General features: G+C 37.1%; 1 long non-coding RNA gene across 1 annotated transcript; it reads right to left on the bottom strand.

The window, feature by feature from the left end:
• Positions 1-1,127: 1,127 nt before the first annotated feature.
• Positions 1,128-14,049, bottom strand: LOC122225606. The gene is made up of 3 exons (XR_006205256.1): positions 13,967-14,049; positions 1,333-1,380; positions 1,128-1,210 (listed from the first exon to the last, which is right to left on the bottom strand). It is a non-coding gene; the product is annotated as an uncharacterized LOC122225606 (long non-coding RNA).
• Positions 14,050-14,262: the final 213 nt, after the last annotated feature.

The following is a 14,262-nucleotide window of genomic DNA, read 5'->3' as shown; positions in this document are numbered from 1 at the left end:
AGGAGGTGAGATAACTATAGTATAAATCACCAAAAGAACCATTATCAAAATAAGGATACTTGAAAACTTCAATGCTTGATTTCTAAATGAGACTCAAAATTCAAAGTGAATTATATAAACATAATGACATCTAGTATTTCTCATCTGGAGTTATTTGTAAGAGAAATTCAACACATGATATAGTGACTTAAAACATGTGAATCACAATAAAAGTGGACCAATATAGAAAACCAGTCTTTCTTATATACCTGGCTGCATGTCCAAACAGGGATACAAATTAAAGTAAAAACAAAGATCTAGAACAGTGATGAGGAACACAATTGATGAAGGGTCTAAAAAGACAGAGCCAAGAAGGGGCCTGCCTGCCTGTGTTTGTTGGGTTCCATGACCTTAGGGCAGCAAATCTCACTATTACAGTTGGAGATCTCACTTGACTCAATACTGAGTGGATACACAGCTGGCATAGATTCCTAAGTTTCTTTTGCCTTCGGCTCTGACTACACTTCCATATGGAATATGCCTACATTCACAGAGAAGGTTAAATAGTCTCAGATTCAGTGCTTAGAGAAATGTAAAGGTGAGAGTTCCAAGAGCTATTAAATCATCTGAAAGTCAAGTTGGCTAGGTTTTTTAACAAAATAAATTTGATGCTTGAGAATTGTAGAATAAAAAATACCAGTATAATCTCAAAGTTAAAATAAGTTGTATGTTAAAACCATTTGATAATCATATTGTTCAGTAAGACAGTAATCACCCTTCTCAAATAAATATGCTTCAAATTAAATTGCCTTGACACAATCTTATCCACAAAGTTTACCCTCAGGTTATCAAACTTATCATCTTCAAAAGGAACCACAGAAGAAGACTCCTATTAGAAATAGGAGTGTATATCACTGATGCTTTATATTTTAAGAAAATTAAATAAATATTTAATTAGAGTGAATTGTACTCTTTCTTCAAACTTTGGTACTCTCAGCTTAGTGTGTGTGTGTGTGTTTGTGTGTGTATAAAATAATTAATATAATGTGTTTCAATAATATAATTTGATTCCAGACACTGGAGGCAGAAATAACTAACAAAAGAGAATTAACATATGGTACACATTTATTATTTATTCTATTATCTTTGAGCCAGACACTGCTTGGGTGCTAGGAATGTATCAGTAAAAAGACACACAGCGTTGTTGTGGTGGTAGAGTTCAGACACATATCTAAGGTAGAGAGATGGGCAATAAAAATAAATGAATAAAAAGATACTGCTAGACTGTAATAAATGTTAACATAAAAACCTTATTGGTAACATAATGAAGAGTACATGAGTGAACCTACTCACAGATAATCAAAGAAGACCTTGTAGAAGGTGGCACATTTAAGCTGAAACCTAAAAGATGAGAAAAGAACAAGTCAAGAGAAGAGCCAAGACAAAGCAGACATCCAGCAAATGCCAATCCCCTGGGCAACAAAGAGGATATGCAGGAGGAACCTGAGGGCATGATCTGGGCTCTATGTCCTCTCAGGGCAAACTATTACCTTGAAATGGTCTGAAATGGGCTGCCTTTAATATTCCAAGCCTTTCATATGGATGTCCAAAACCTGAAGGAGGCGCATAGGGTGTGCCAGAAGCGAAGTGAACATGATAAATAGAAGATTATACTGGAGCTACAGTGAGGGAGGGCAAGGGCAAGGGCAAGTGAGAACACCTAATAAGGAAGGAGTTTAGATATTACTCAATAGGAACCCAAAGAATGGTCATGACAGGAAGCCATTTATATTTTTGAGTCACAATGGACTCTGTGTTTCTTCCTTGCCTCTATGGTCCTGTTCTTTGGAAATGACCAATCCAATAGCAGTGAGAAGATGGAAGCATTGCCAGTTGAGTAAACACTGTAAGGTCCAAAGTCTGCCCTTGACCCTGGCCTCTTGTGTGAACTGTGCCTAAGTGACAGAATTGCCTCCTCTGCCACAGCCATTGCTCCCTAGGGCTGAAAGGATTGCAAATTTCACACTAGCACTGCTGACTTTTCAGAGGTTTATAAAATTAAGGTGTCACAATGATTCTTGAGAAATTCAGTCAGTCAATCAGTCATTTTTCAGCAAAATATCACCACACAGCAGGGAACAAAGTATAAGAGCCACAGTGGAAACACTCTGGGTTCTATGTGTCCTTTGAGGGCAATTATCACCTTGACACAGCCCTGTTCTCCACCTCCTGAAACAGGCTGCTTCCAAGCCTTTCATATAGATGCCAGAAACCCAAACGCTTATAGCAGTCAGGCAGGAAATATAAAGGATTGAAATGAGTACAGTGGGCACTTGGTAAAGTCCAAATCATAAACTGCATCTAACGAGGTCAGCAGCTACTCAGCTACAATGGACCATTGCCTTATAAATCCATATTTTAAAGAGAATTGTCCTTATTTTAAAGAGAGGCCAAAATTTCTTTGTAAAATTCTGATAACTCATTAAAAATTGTTTAAATCATTATATGGAACAAATTTAAAAAGAAAAAGGAAATTGCAGTCTTGCCACTTATATCTGACCTGTCAGGAGTGAGTTTGCAATTTCTCCCTTTAGGTACCTTTGGAAGCTCACACCAATTTAAATCTGTCCAGACCTCCTACTGTTTCCTGAACCACCAACAGAGTCTACTAAAATTCAGACAAACTTCTCAGAAGATCCAGCAAACACATATTGGTGAACCCAGGAATGTTAATATTAAGCATTTTTCTTGAAGACTACAGTAAACATAAAAAAAGGAAAAATAGAGGCATGTAGGTGGCTCAGTTGGTGAAGCATCTGACTTTAGTTCAGGTCATGATCTCACAGATAGTGGGTTCAAGCCCTGCATCAGGCTCCGTGCTGATCGTTCATAGCCTGCTTGGGATTCTCTCCTTCTCTCCCTCTCTGCCCCTCTCTTCTCTCACTCTTCCTCTCAAAATAAACATTAAAAAAAGGAAAAATAAAAGAGAATGAAAGAAACTCAAAATTAGAACTGAGGGGTGCCTGGGTGGCTCAGTCAGTTAAGCATCCAACTCGATTTCAGCTCAGGTCATGATCTCTTGGTGTGAGATCGAGCCCCAGGTTGGGCTTTGTGCTGACAGTGTGGAGCCTGCTTAGGATTCCCTCCCTCCTTCTCTCTCTCTCTCTGCCCCTCCCCTACTCATGCTCTGCCTCTCTCAAAAAATAAATAAGCATAGAAAAGCTTATAAAAGTTAGAACTGAAATGAAAAATAATGTGAGGGGAATAAGCAACAAGACCATGGGAAGCAGAAATCAATCAAATGTAACACTATAATTATAATATGAAGAAAGAAAGATATTACTGAAATTAATTCATGAGAAAGATAGGGAGGATAGAACACACTGACCCATGTAGGAGAGGGAGAAGGAAGTGGAAGGAGAATTCCCATTGACACAATGATCTTACACGTGAAACTGAAATGAGAATACACTAGGGGTGCCAACGGGAGGGAGCGGTAGGTGTGAGGAAGTGAATACTGTGGTAATCACTGTTGCAAATACCTAAATGAGACTATATGTCTGCTAGAAGGACTTGAGACTTGAAGGGAACCATTGTTACTGTTGATGTTGTACTAGAAAAATGTTTTGTGAACGATTTTCAAAGTCCACTCTTGCAAGTAGCATATCTGAAAGAATACGATGAACATGAGGGTGTACACTCTTGCACATGGGGATTGTAGCAGCAGGAAGGAGGGGGCTCACAGGTGTGTGCTCAGTGTATCATCCTGGAATAATAACCAGGGGGCATATCAGTGGGAGAAAAGACATGATTAATAAATAGCTCTCAGGGAAACAATAGCAACTGCCTGATTCTGCATCTTCCCACACCCTCTCTAAAAACCCACACAATCAAGAGAGTAAATAAAACTGAGATTTTCTATTTTAACAGAATATACATTAAAATATTTAGGAGTAAAGGGCTACAACACATACAACTTGCCTGTAAATTGCTCAGAGAAAAACCCTCTGGTTTTCCAAATGTAGACATTTACTCACCCATTCATTGTTCATTCACTCAACAAGCATCCTCTGTTACATATGCCTTATTCAACATTACCTCTCCAAGTAGAATGCCTGCTATTTGGTATGTGCTTAATAGGTATAGGACACATAAAACTAGGGTATCTTATTACATTCACAAGACATAGAAGTCCAGCTCCATAAAACATTGAGGACATTGCCAGGCTTTATTGCAGTTCACTTGGAAATGGATTGGAATTACTTTCCACATTAAACAGTAAAACCTTCCAAACTCCCCCTCAGTTTCACTTTTAAATAGCAGTTACTCAAATCTCTTAAATCATTCCTATTTGCAAAATTTAACAAAGCCTTTGATATTCTTCCTACTTCTCCTTTCCCTATTTGGCCAAGCTCTTCTCTAAATTTCTTTCTGCCATTTCCTGTATCAGTGATCATCAGACCCTATCAATTTCCTCCAGCGCCTACTCCTACACCCAGCAATTTTAGGTTCTGTAGGCATGACAGAGACTTGTAGATGACCAAGATAAAAGGCATTCTCCCTCCTTAGAAATCTGGGGCACAGAGGAGAAGGAATTTGAGGAGGAGACAGACGTAAAAAGGAAATGGAAAGACTTAAAAACAATTATATTTCTCCTTTATTCCTGCCAAATAGATGTATGTAGAATAAACAGAATAGACTATTCTGCTATTTCTTCAAAATGAAATATAGTTTCTTTCCTTAAGAAACTCCCAATCTGATATCCAGTCTAGACTCTTGATAAGAAAACAAGTAAAATAATAGTAATAATAATAATAATAATAATAATAATAATAATTTTGATGAGGGAGCATGGGGTGGACTGAGGACAATGCACAAGCTAGTACTGCCTGTCCCCCAGGAGGGATATGTGTGATATTCCTCAGGCTGCCCAAGAACAAAGGAAAGGAAAGAAAACAAATGGTTAACTGGTAGAGATCACAGTCATATAGGACATGAGTCTCCATCAGTTTGCAAATACCTTAGTAAATTACAAGAAAAAGGCAATCTTATCAACAGCCTAATTCCCAGAAACCTATACACTCAGTTTGCTGGAGCCCCAACCTCACACCTCCATAGTGATCTGTAGAACAAAGGCAAGAAGGAAATGGCAGGTAAAATTAAATTTCCTTATAACCTGCAGCCCAACGACAAACACTTGAGGCAAATACAGAGTATAACATTTCTCCAGGAACCCCCTGCCATCTTAATGTTAATGCCTTACTAGAGGGAAAATAATCTTAGCTTCACAATAGCAAGGCCTCAAGTATTTTAGTAGTCCTCTTTAGCATATCAAAGTCTCTCTGGAGGCCTCCCTTTTAACTTTACCTCTCCCAACTTCACAATATATAAGGAGCCACTCTCCTTAACACTAGTGCGGCTCTTCCCGCCCATGGATCCTGTCCCCATGCTTTAATGAAATCATCTTTTTTCACTAAAGACATCTTCAAGAATTCTTTCTTGGCTGTCAGCTCTGGACTCTATGAACACCCCACCATCATCCCCAAACTTCATCAATTTGACTCATATAGTAACAGAACCAAGTATAAGAATTTCTCTTGGCGTGGTGACCATAGATGCCCTGAGACAGTACTGGCTTACGATTGTGTTCATTAATGGTGTGCCCTTCACTCTTCAATTGTCTCAATTTGGATGTAAAATTGTTTGCCATATCCATCAGCAAAGTAGAGTGAGGTCTAACTTTAATATGAGAAAAGTTCCTTTTCAAAGACAGAGTTGGTCTATATATATAGAAACTCATATTTAATGCTGCTATTAAAAGGGGCTTCCTTTAAATTTTAATAGGACTCCCAAGAAAACTGCATATACCCTAACCTGCTCAAACGCCAAAATCCTCCTTTACTCTGAGTTTTAGACCAGTCAATTGCAGACAGTGTTCTATGCAGGACCTTTTCTGACCCTCAGGAAACTAGCTAGTCTTTGGATAATGTGTGGTAGAGCCCCTCCCTAAGGAATGTGATGAAAACCTCAAGACAAGGGAAGCAACCTGGCTATGTGTGTGTACATGACATTCCTCACGACTCTGTAACATAAACTGCCCAATCATACTGTATGTCTGTATGTTACCAAGTATGGGAGACAAAGAAGCAGAGATTGTATAAAAGGCTACACCCTGCCGCTCTTAGGGCATGGTTTGTCAGGTACGAACCCAGGCACGACAAATAAAGTTGCTCCCTGGAAAAAGAAACCCTCAGTGTCTCATCTCTCTGTGTGAGAATCCTGCTATAAATGAATGGCAAGATTTCAGTTCTGATCCTCTCCAACTTTAAGGGCTAATTTTGATAATTATGATGATGTCAAATTGTTATCTTAATAGAGTGGTCAAACAAATCAATGGTCAATTCTGAAAGGAAACAGAAAGGATTCACAGATACCTAGAGATTGGTACAGATTGAGCCTTTTGAAAGCAAAGGTTCCAAATCAGAAAAAAACATACTCTAACCCATTTATATAATAGGTGCCATTAAAAAAAAATTTTTTTTTACAGAACTGAATATTGGTAACTTTTAGAATTAGAGAATAAACAGAATTTTTTTTTAATTTTAGAACTTCCTTTACTGTCCTAAAATTTAAAAAAAATTTTAAGTAGTATTAAGTACAAAGATGAAAGCGATCTGACTTAGTCCTCCAAAATCTCATGATCTAGTGAAGGAGAAAAACAAACTATGCAAGACAGACTATATAAAGGCATATAACAAAACAAATTCTCACCCGAAAAGAGTTTACAATTCTTGGCAGAGAAGGACATTCTACCAGTGCTGATACTAAGTAGAATGTCCTAGGAGGCTTATCATTTCAGGTACAAACATTTTAAAAGCTTCCATTATTTGCCATTATTTGCCATACATAAAATCTCTATGTATGACTCTAGTGTATTTATTAGCTCATTTCAAGAAAGGGGGGCATTAATTCTGAGGGGAAATTGAAGGCAGGTTTGATAGTTATCTTGATCCTGACTGGTACAGATCAAGCAAGCACAAAAGTTTACATCTCTGGCTCTCCAGCGTGGTTTGGCAGAGCTGTGCTGGGCTGCAGCACCTCTGTGTCCTTGGTAATGCAGTCATCCTGGTTATGCAGGCAACAGCCATCACCTGGAACACTGTTGACTATTTCAACCCATCAACCCTAAACAGATGGGAATCAGATTGCTAAGAAGGGATAGCCAAGCAAAAACTTTGTGATCTCCAAGATATTTTCCAGTCCTAAAAAATTGATTATTCTATGTTTTTGTCTTGCATAAGGAAAGGTTCATGGCAAATGTCTTAACATTTGGCTTTAATTGGTCATACTTGTTTCTTCTTTAGCTAGTTACCCAATATAAAACAATGCAAAACAGATACCTTAGTAACGAAGGATGAGAAGGGCAAAGAGCAAAGAAGAGGTATATTTTAGAAACTCTTGACTCATATTTGTTGTAGTATTAGTGTCTTGTCAGTAAAATTTACTTGTGAAAATATAGTAATTGAATTTTAATGATTTCTAATTTGTGGCTTATTGCTTAATATATTGACATCTCCTTATACTTGTATCATACAGCCAAAATTTACTGTGCCAACCATATTCTGTGTATCACTCATTTATTCATCTATGGAATAAATTTCCCAGCAGAGAATGAATTGATTGTCTGTGATTTTTTTAATATATGGAAACATAGAGAAAAATTCTCATATTGTATTGATCCTTAAATATTTTGTCTATAATTGTGTTAGTCTTCTCTTTATAAAATTTTAACTCAGAAAACTACAAAGGTCATTCTAGTGAAAAGATATATCATATATTGAGCAAACTTTATCTAATTATGGTAAAGTACACATTGTTCTGAGACAACTGCCAAAAATCAAGGCTGGCTGTATGTAAGCAGTGATGGCAGAATCAAAACGTAACCAAAAATTGATCTGGTTCATTAAAAATTGATACCGTGTGTGTGTGTGTGTGTGTGTGTGTGTGTGTGTGTGTGTGTGTTATATAATCTCTACAAATTGATGGGTGAATTTGGCAGGGTAGGGGAGGAAATGATCACTTTTCCATCTACCCTTCTAAGTTCTTAGGTGGAGCCCCTGTAACAAAAAAACAGACTAACAACAACAACAAAAATGTATCAGCTTGTGCATTGCACTTACGGACGGGAGCACCCAGAGATGAGTGACTCCAAGGGGTGGTTAGAGCTTGGATTTATATGCCATCTTAGGCTAAAACAAAAGAAAAAGGGGTTTGGGCTTCTCTGTGAAGGAGACAAATTATGGGAAGGTGATCAGGAAAAGCATGGTAAACACTGTTTAGTAAGGTTTATCATGCAGAATTAAGGCAGTGTCTTTTCCACTGATAACAGTTCTTAAAAGTCCACGAGTCCTCCTCTTCCTGGTATAGGAGAGGGAGACATGGCTCCAAATGAAAATTTTCCTTATAAATGTAAATATCCTTTACAAAAGCAAAATTTGTGCCCTGTTTTTAGGGCTTTCCCTGCATCTGCTGGTTCTCAATGGCCTTTAACTCAAAATAATCCATATGCCAAAGAAACCTATCTTGGGATGGCACTTTCTGGTACCTCCTCACTGATATTTGAAACTGCACACTCTAATACTTGTAGCTGCTTTTTCCATATGATGTCAGAGTGATCTGTATACTGAAGTTGACAGCTACCTTATTGCTTATGCATCAATTTTTTTCAATCTGCAGGCTCTGCAGAAAACTTTTATGAAAATGAGAATTACAAAGTATCATTGACTTACTTACCAGTAATTTCACTAGAGATATATTCATTTAGTTTTATTAGGTAGGGGTATTCCTCAGATTCCTTCCTCAGTCTCTTAGCATTTTGGGTTTAACTGTCTAGTATAACGGTATTATTCTTTCCATCTTCTAGTTAAAGAGATTTTTTTAAGAAGATAAAATGCTCCAGCTGCCAAAGATTTATTTTCTCCAATTTGATAATCCAAAAACTGTTACCATATAATTAAATAGAATTACAGCTAATGTTGCCTTATTCAGTGTTCTTAAATATATTTAGACTTCTCCAATCTGCAGTTTGGTGTCCCCAAAACAACTCATTTTTTTCCTAACATTCATTCATTATTAGTTATCTGACATAATATCAATTTTTTTGGATAAGACTACTGTAGAAAATGTTGATTTATGTGGTGAAATGCCTCTATACATTGTTTCAAATACTTAATAAATCCTTTTCGTATTGAATTTTATACAGGTTTAATATACAATGTTTGCTGAGAGAGTTGAATTAGTTATGAGAAGCTAGGCTGTACTTTGTAAAAAGAAAAAACAAAAAGAAACCTGAAATGTTAATTGCTTAATCTAATATTATTTCTTGCTTACATCAAGGCCGATGTGAGTTGACCACCCCTCCTCCACTTTATAGCTATCCCTGTAACATGTGATTTCCAAAATCCCCACCTCAGAAGAAGAGAGAGCAGAAGAATTATTGCAAGAACTGTTTTTAAGAGACAGGCTTAGGTGATAATGTAGCAAGATTCTCGCACAGGGAGATGGGACACTGGGGTTTTTCTGTCCAGGAAGCAACTTTATTTGTTGTGCTGGCACAGGCTTAGTGGGTTCATACAAGAAAAACTGAGCCCTGAGCATAGTGGGGGTAGCCTTTTTATGAAATTTCAACTTCTTTGTCTCCCATATATGGTGACATATAGTCTGATTGGACAGTCCAAGTTAGAGTCATGTCAGAGCTACGCATACGTGTATAGGAGTTGATTGGGCCACATTGCCTTCCTTTGTTCTGAGGAGGCCTCCACCACATTCCTTAGGTAAGAGCTCTACCACAATAACTACTTTGGCAATTAGTTTAGGACCCAGCCATTTGGCCCCAATTTAATTGCAAGGGAGCTTAGGATTAAGGGAGCAAGGGAGCAAGGGAGCTTGTACTCCTTTGTGCCCAGGAAGAAGAAAATGAAATGGGATTTGACAAAAGTATAGAATTATCCTTGCCATGCAAAGTCTTCAAGAAGAGTACCAGTAAGGCTGGAAAAAACAAGAAAGCATTTTTTTTTAAAAAACAAAGTGTAACTTGGGTTTGTTTTATGCTAGAGTGAACTGCCATTTTAAGTCATAGAGACAATGAACTTCATTGTGAAAGTATAAACTAAAAACTAACTTCCTGGTTTTAAAACAGATCAAAAGCACCATATGCCTATTTGTGAAAGATACAGCCTATTATTTAAAAGGTGACACTAAACTGCTATAATTCAAAAGCAAAAGGAAAACAAATAAAAACAAAAACAACCAAAAAGACAACCTGATTTAAAAATGGGAAAGGAGGACTTGGATAGACATTTTTCCAAATAAAACATACAAATGGTCAAAGGGTATATACGAAAACATATTCAACAATGCTAATCATTAGGGAAATGCAAATCAAAATCACAATGAGATGTTACTTCACACCAGTTAGAATGGCTTTTATCAAACAAAAAAAAAGATAACAAGTGTTAGCAGGGTTGTGAAGAAATTGGAACCTTTGTATGCTGTTGGTGGAAATGCAAAATGGCGCAGCACTATGGAAAATAGTATGGAGGTACTTCAAAAAATTAAAAATCGAACTACCAGATTGTAGGGGAGGAAAATCATTTTCCTTCTAACCTTTTGAGGTCTTGGCTGAGACCCCTAAAATAAAAGACAGATTAACTAGAGAAAAATAAGCAGAAGTTTATTAACATGTATACTTCATGTATACATGGGAGATACCCAGGGAAAATGAGTAATTCAGAGAGGTGATTTAGAACTCCAGCTTAAATACCATCTTCAACAAAAGACAAAAGAAAGGTTGTGTGTGGGTGGTCAGTGATGTGGAGGTGACCAAAGAAAGCATGGTAATCAAGGAAAGGATTTGTTATGCAGATTTAAGTGTTGCCTTCTCCAGTGATAAGATTCTCTTGTGATATAGTCATCATTCTCTTCCTGGAACAGAAAAGGAGACACCCTTACAAATGGAGCTTTCCTTAATAGATGTACATTTTCCTTACAAAAGAGTAACCCATTCTTGGCTGGGTCTCTGTATCAAAAGACAGATTAACAAAAGAAAAGCATATAACCTTATTTAATATAAGTGTTATGTGACACAGGAGCATTCATAAGGAAAAGAAGACCTGAAGTAAAGGTCAAACCTGAGCATTTTTAAGTTTTTTTCTTTAACATTTATTTATTATTGAGAGACAGAGACAGAGCATGAGCATGGGGGGGACAGAGAGAGGGGGAGACAGAATCTGAAGCAGGCTCTAGGCTCTGAGTTGTTAGCACAGAGCCTAACGCGGGGCTCAAACTCATAAACCACGAGATCATGACCTGAGCTGAAGTCAGACACTTAACTGACTGAGCCACCCAGGCGCCCCAAACCTGAACATTTTTATACTAGGCTTGATGAAGAGTAGAAAGTCGTAGGGAAATATGGTAGGACAAAGGGTATGAACCAAGTGCAGTAAACTTGGGAAAACTTAACAAGGTCTGTTTGTTCAGATTCCTCTTGCTGTTCCTCTGTGTTCAGAGATAAGGATGTTCTTTTCTTTGGGGGTAGGGAGACCACCACTCACATGAGGATCTAATGACCTGCTCTTCAAGGGAAAGTTAGAAAATCCTCCCTGCACCTGCCATTAGTCAAATTCCTTCAGTTTAAAATACTCAGCATGCTGAAGTGCCATGTTTTGGGTAGTGTGTCCTGAATTTATCCACCTTATCACCCTGCAGATAATCCAAGGGATAATCTAAGGTAGTAATAAATATATTGGTTTAACACAATATCTCTTTCCAATGGATTTTAACTGATATTTCTGCTGTTGTCACATGAGTACAAGACAATGTCTAAAACTCCATTGTCTTCACTGAATAAAATTGTTGAAAAAATTATGAATGGCTGTAGGCACAGCCTCTATTTCTTTCATATGACATGGAAAATATTTTTACATTTCATTTCAGGCAAACATGTGGCACCTTAATACTATCTTTGCTATTTGTTGTAGGAGGAACAGTAACCAGTGAAATAGAATTCTAAGAGCTCAAACATCAGCAAAAATAACAGATAAAGGATAGAGGGCCCATTATTCTTTAAATATACATGACACTGAAATTAGGGTTCTTGTTTCTTAAGATCTAAATAAAATTAACTCAGACTCCCAATTCATTACATGTAGAAGCCCAGAAATCTTTCCAAAATTCTTGCAGTTTCTTGCAGGATGTACATCCTCAAGGTTACATCCTTTCCTAAGGTCTTCCTCCATTTAATCAGTTCAGGTTATGAACTATTTCACTGCACACATAAATAGTGCTATCCCACTTTATCTCTGCCAAGTCACGAAACTTAGTCTATGCCTCAATTTCCACATTTACGTAAGGTTATCAGTGTGTACATATTTTGAAGATTTCTTTTTGATTGAGGGATTTGAAGAGGGGTATATATTATAGCATTCACAGAACCTCAAATTAAATAGTTGATATCTCTATTCAAAATATCTTTAGTTCACCACTCAGCTGCAGAATATTTTTCACTGATGACTTCCCCAATGGACTGCTTCAGTCTTCTAACATTCTGTTTTTCCTTTCCCTTTATCTCAAATCCCCACCTCATCCCTTAGACCACCTTGGGAATTGGTACGACTTCTCACTCTTTTTTTACAAAGTAATTTAGTTCTGTACAGCACACCCTTAAACTAGGATCAGACCTTCCTTCCCACATCCAAACCCATCTGGGTGGTCAGCACACCAGAATCACTTATTTTATATAACTCATCCTTCTTAGCAGGCAGTGGTCATTTTATCCTCCATTAGGAGTTAGCATATAAAAATTCTTCTAAATATTTTATTGCAATATATAGTCATAATTCAGGCAGAGATTAACTCCATTTAAAACTACATTTCTCTGATAGTTTTGTTCAAAAAAGGTCTGCAAAGGTAATTTTTAAAAAAATTCTACTTGAATCTAGCAATACTGCATTTATTAAGCATGTCATATTTTGTCATCATCTCTGCTATATCAGGATCTATAGAAGCATTATAGTCCATCCCAACAAAATAATTTAAGACTGTTGAATAAGCAATATGAAAACATATTCCCATATAATGCCAAAATGGATGGCATAAATACTTTTGAAGAGATCAATGTCAGTTAAAATATATTGTCTGAAAGTAATAACATCTTGATGTACTAAGAAGTTTAATTTTAATTAGTAGATATTTCTTTGAAATAAATGCCATTACCATTTCTAGTCACTTGGTCTGTTAGAAAAAAAAAATTAAAAGATCACTCTAGGGGTTAAACAAATCCAAATTACAAGAGCTAAAAAAAAAAAAAAAAAAGTGGGAAATGTAAGGAACATGTCTCACTCATAGATAATGGATATAAGAAGGATAAATGGATATAAGAAGGCTGGTCCAAAAAATAGATTGGGAGTCCAGAAAAAAATCTCCTTGTCTCCTGTCAGCCTCCAAACATGCTTCCAGGTTAACCATAAGGATATTACATTGGTTCACAGAACAAGTAGGACTGGATAAAAACGAGGTTTGACCCATATGTTGCCATAGAATATTCAGGTTTCTGGTATCAGCAAAACTGAAGATATCCACATTGCTTAGGTTTCAGAGTGTGCCCAGGACAAGATGCAGAAAGTTGGAGATGATTGATATAAGCATATTTTCAAGGCTAAATCCAGAATAGAAGTTGATAATATGGGGGGGGTGGGGGCGAATGTTGTGCCTAAAGGAGTTACAACTATTCACTTTTGTGCAAACTGATTAAATGTAGTCAAGATACATTATGACTGCTTCCGTACACATACATGCATATCACCTGTGACCAAGAACAATCCTGGAACTATATATGAAAAAGGATGAAGTGCCCTGTATTAGCATTCTCCACAGAAAAAGAACCAACAGAATGATATATAAAGAGAATTATTACAAGGAATTGACTCACGAGATTATGGAGGTTGGCAAGTCCCAAGGCCTACAGTGTATGTTAGCAAGCTGGAGACCCAGGAGAGCTGATGGTATAGTTCCAATCCAAAAGGCACTCAAGACCCAGGAAGAGCCAATATTTCAATTCAAGTCTGAAGACAAGAAAAAAGTTGATATCCCAGTTTGAAGGACGTCAGGGGACAAAAAAAAAAAAAAAAAAAAAAAAAACTCTTTTACTCAGGGGAGGCTTGACTTATGTTTTCTGTACAGGCCTTCAGTTGACTGGATGAGACCCATCCACATTAAATAGGGCAA

This window comes from Panthera leo, chromosome B4 (assembly GCF_018350215.1).
Source record: "Panthera leo isolate Ple1 chromosome B4, P.leo_Ple1_pat1.1, whole genome shotgun sequence".
NCBI classification, from domain to species: domain Eukaryota; kingdom Metazoa; phylum Chordata; class Mammalia; order Carnivora; family Felidae; genus Panthera; species Panthera leo.
Note: the sequence above shows the minus strand (reverse complement) of the source record. Positions and strands in the feature narration are given on the sequence as shown.